Here is a 5,332-nt window from a genome sequence, read left to right as displayed (position 1 = left end):
TGAAGCTTCAGGACGGAGTCTGTTCCAACAGATCAACGTTCTGCTCCCTGCAAGAGGCCTGAAGTCTCTTTTGAAGAAGAGTCCAGAGTTTATGATCACAGAAACTGAAGCCCAAATCAGAGCTGATCAGACTGTACGGAGCCACAAAGGCTCACTGTGAAGAACAAGCAGAAAGTTGGATGCACCCTCTCCTCCTGCTCTGTCTGCTCTGAAATGGATGAACACTCTCAAATTTCTTTTTTACTGAACACCTGAACAGAGCTCCTCCCCTTGTGTTACCCTCCTTCCTGTAGTCGGACACCTTGAAGCAGTCTGTCTGATATACAGTAATTGGCTGATCTTCTCTCTTAACCAAGTTGGGACAGGTCAGGAAATTGTGGATGAAAACAGAAAATAGAAAAATGTTTTATAAATGTGAGTAAAATCACAAGTAAAATACACACTAAAGTTCTACATCCAAATGCACCTAAATTCACACGTCTGCTATCTGGTTGATCAAATGTCCTTCCATGTTATGAGTATAAATAAGTTTGTGCGTCTGCAAATGTTCCAAGTGTATATGAAGGTTAGAGTACTGCTTCTTCACCACTGAAGTGAAGTCTACTGTGGTGAGAGTACAGTGAGGAGTCCAGCTGTGTCAGAGTTCCTCAGTAAAAAGAACTGAGTGAATGTCCTTCATCTGCATCCAGAAGGTCCTCAGCAGTGGACGATGTGAAGAAGTTTTCTTCAAAGTAAGAAAAATTCTTTGTAAAGGAAAAAAAAAGTGTGAGCAGACCCATTCAAAGAGCTTCAAAAACAAACTAATCAAGTCTGTTAGTCATTAGCTCACCTATTATGTCTGCTCAAAGTCTCAAGGTAGGTTATGTGTGCATGTGTCCTCCTTTAGCAAACTCATTTTCCCATCAAGCTCCATGTTGATAGGAAAGAAAGACAAAAGGATCTTTGTTTGTCCATCAGCAAGAGAAGACAAACGTCAGCAAGTTTCAGTTTCCTCAGAGAGAGAAGCGGAAGTTCTTACAGAAAGGAAGCACAGATTTGCAGAAGTTCATTTAAGACACCATGAAGTTGAACAAACAAATTCAATAAGGCAAAGAGTGTCCCTGCGCAGTAAAAAACATGAAGAACAAGCATCATTTCTGTATGACAAACAGCAGAAAAGCTGCCTGACAACTTTTATTCTGTAGATCTGTGTGAGTTTGGACACAATCGTTACATCCTTGCCTGACAGACACGCATTTCTAGGGTCCAGGGGAACCACCAACAAGAGGCCATAACATATGACCAATGAACCACAAAGAGAACTAAAAAACACTGTTTATTGAGGAGAAAAATGGACCACAAAGAGAACTAAAAACACTGTTTATTGAGAAAAAAAAAAGAAGAAATTCAATGTCCGGTAAAGTAAAATAAAATACCGTACTGGTTCAAAAAAACAAACAAAGCTAAAGGGATTGGAACTTTGGCCAAACATAAAAATAAGTCAGGGAAAAACCGCTCCCTGTTTAGATGGCCTACGTAAATCCAACCACACAAAAGAAACTAAACAACCCCAAACTAAAATACCAAGACTGTTGAGGACAAACAAAGAAAAGGAGAAAACCCAACTAGCACAGCTAGCTACATTCCCTGTCTTTGCTCACCCTCCCACTCTGCTAGAGACAGCAAGCGCTTCAAATGGCTCCGACCTATTGCCTGTGGCTGATTGTGTTCTGATGATGAAAAGTTGATTGGTTTATTAAAAAAATCATCAGAAAGGAATTTTTAAATTAATTTGCTTTCTGTCAAACATTGTGACTGCAGTGTCTCTTTAAAGCTATTATACAACTACAAAACAATAAGTTTTAAAAGTTCTTTGCTTTAGTTTCCACACTGTATGTAGTTAAAACAATAAATGATTATGATAAATCATCTAAATAGACAACGCAATGCCTGGTAAGATATTTTCATATTTTTTTAAACAGTAGCAAACTTCAACCTAGGGATCATTAAAACACAAACTAACCTTAATAAATTAATCCTAAAGAAATATATAACATTAAGCAGAAAAAATTGAAGAAATAACATCCACTGAGCAGGTGATCTGTCATTGCCACTGATCTTTACATATCCTCCATGTTTCATTTTCATTTTATTTGCATTTCATTTGTATTTTTTCCTTTCAAGCTTCCACCACCATCCAAGCAGGTCCAAAGTGCTTTATGCCAGATCTATAAATAATACAATGATAAAACAAAAAGGATAAAAAGAAAAAACAAGAATTACAGTAATAGCATGGTGATAAAACATAAAAAAATGAAAAAAAAAAACGAATAAACAGTACTTAAAAATAAAATGAAGGCAGATACTATGGCACGGTAGTGGAGCAATTGTTAAGCTTTAAAGTTAAAGTTAAAGTCCCACTATTTGTCACGCACCTAGGTGCGTAAAATTTGTTCTCCGCATTTGACTGATCCCCTGGGGGAGCGGTGAGCTGCAGAAACAACAGCGCTCTGGAACCATTTGGTGGTTTAACCCCCCACCAGTGCAACTCCTTAGTGCTGAGTGTCAAGCAGGGAGGCACTGGGTCCCATTTTTACAGTCTTTGGTATGACTCAAGGAGGTCCTTGTTTGATTCCGAGTCTGGATACTTTTTGGATTTTATCCGGTACTGGTAACTGATGCTGACTAACTTGCTAGCAGCAGGACAAACACTTCTACAGTCCATACCATCAACAAATAAACATACATTTACCCTTTGCCTAATTTTATTCATCAGTTTTCTTTTCCATTCATTTTTCACACCACTGGTACAACTTCTTTTTTAAACCACATTACTACCTTATTGTTGTTGTTTTTTTTTTTTTTTATTCCCGTAGCGAACTGGACTGAATCGTGGCTTTCCATCTTTTCATTCATACCTGAGGGCATCACCCGCTACGTTAATGTGTGGCAGCACAGTCCAAAAACCTAACAATTAAAACAAACAAACAAAAAAACTTCAGCCACTGGTTATTATTGCTCTTTATTCTATTTATAGACAATGTTTATGTTTAAGCATATAAAGGGGTTTAATAAACACAGAAAGTAGCTATAGGTAACCCCTCATAGGAGGCCAAACAGGCAATTTGGGCACTGGTAGCGTGGGCATCTATTTCGCTTTAAAGCAAGAAACAGTCTACACACCAGCATTCCAGCACATTATCCCAGCCACCTGGTTCTGACGTTCTGTTTTTGCTGTGCTTATCACACCCAGTAGTTATGTGCTGAGTTATTTGCACAACTTGTGCAGTCTTGTGCAGTCTTGTCTGGTGTGGTAGATCTGTGCTGATACACTGATAGCACTTGTTCTTGATATCAGTCACTTCAGTCATGGCCTGGTGGTACAGTACATGCAGGGGCTTGTTCTCCCATGATGATCTCTTCCTTTAGGCCTCGTATTATTCTTTAAGCTACGTTCACGCAGCACTCGGCAACGCGCGTTCAAGTGGCTACTTTCATTTAAAAGTCTATTTAAAGGCAAATTAATGCACATTTCAGTCTTCCACGCTCAAAACTCTCACGTTCACGTGTAGCTACTGCCTTTTTTGGTCTCTTTGTACACATACCATTGAAAACGAGTTGAAAAGATTCACAAGATTTACACCGCTTCAACATTATGCACCAAACCTCCAGTGTGAACACCATGAGCTAAACGCACATTCAGAAATGCCCCTTCAAGACTGCGAGTGAAAAGAATACTGGAGTTACTTACAGATGGGTTATAAATAACACACATATGCATACAAACAAGAGGTGACATAGCTTTAGAAACACATTTTAAAAATGTTCACAACATAATCCACGACATCCTAAAATGTATGAGAATATGACTGTAAAAAATGGGTGTGATGGTACAGAATTATTAGTTTGGTCATTCTATTTCATTTCTCATAGGAGTATTGTCCATGTAATATTATTCTTGACAAGCTGACTCAAATCGAACTGCGAACAAGTCAAAACAAGCAGTTGGAGGAGGAGATTTTATCAGCAGAGTCAATAGCAAACTGAAAGTGTGGATTATTTAGAAAAACTCAAGAAAAACACAAACAAATCGGAAAAAACACACATTTTAATGTTTTATAAGATAGAGCAGCAACCAAGCTGTACATGTATTTTTTGTCCTGTATGTGTCCTAATATTGGAAACCTATTAATAAACTGGGGTGCAGTCTATAGTAAGGAGGATGTGTTTGCCCTCATAACGAAAAGTATCACACATTTATGACTCAAAGAAGTCTTGAAACATAAGAAATGCTCGGTTTCTTTTTTTGTCACCAACATCACTATCTTGGTATGAAAAATCTTCAAACTCTGGTTTCAGTTTGATGTTTGGGTCCACATTCTATTCAACATTTTAGGCACTTGAAAGGATCAACAGAAAATTCATCAGCTTGAATATGAAGCTTCTTCCTCTAAATGTGTTTTCATGAAATCCTGCTATGTTCTCTTTGCCTGAAGCCTTTCCTCCCACAAACCCAGCAAACAGAAACCATTGAATTCAAACAAATTTCATTTGGAGATCATTTGCATTTCCTTGAAGCTCAAATTTCAGTGTTTTCCTAAGAAACATTGGTTCCTCTCTTTCTTGTTAGCTTCAGATGAAGATCCCAGCGGGTTCTGGTGTTCATGGTCAAGTTCTTCCTCCTGCAGCGGTGAGAACAATCTGTCGGTGCTGAGACTGTGGGGCATCAAATTGATGGAGGAGTTGCTGCCCTGACCCAGCTCTGTGGTGAAAACCCTACCTTCTACCTGAGGAACAGAGCCACCTCTTTTGGGGTGATGGAGATGAACTTTCCCCCATCCTTGAGCACTCCTGCAGCTTTGCTGTCCTTATTTTTTGATGAAATTACATTGTTAAATGACATTTTTTTATTGTCCTTCCTCTGTGGACCAGGATCAACACCTGTCCGTGGGTCATTTGACTCTGTATCGAATAAATGCCTCACATTTTGTCTTTTATTTAGCACTTTTGTTAAATGTTCTCATATTTTGTGGCACTTCCATCAACTAGATTCTGTTTTTTTTTGTCATTGTTGACTCATATTGAAGCAGCTCTTTCATCTTCCTTCTTTTGCAAGTCCAGCTTGACTAGAATTTGAACAGAAAAATAATATTTTTTTCCTTCTCCAGAAAAACCTAAGGACCCTTCTTCATCTTATTGAGGTAGCCAAACACTAACCTCCACAAATTGGTTGATGAAGAAGTGAGAAATTCTTGTTTAGAAAAATAATAAATTTGTTATAAAGTTTTATAAAGTGGTTATTAAAAGTTGGATCAAAGTTGTACGGATCTCTGAGTGTCAAGCAGCATCTTAC

The sequence above is a fragment of the Oryzias melastigma genome, linkage group LG9 (genome assembly GCF_002922805.2).
Source record: "Oryzias melastigma strain HK-1 linkage group LG9, ASM292280v2, whole genome shotgun sequence".
In the NCBI taxonomy this organism is placed as follows: domain Eukaryota; kingdom Metazoa; phylum Chordata; class Actinopteri; order Beloniformes; family Adrianichthyidae; genus Oryzias; species Oryzias melastigma.
Note: the sequence above shows the minus strand (reverse complement) of the source record.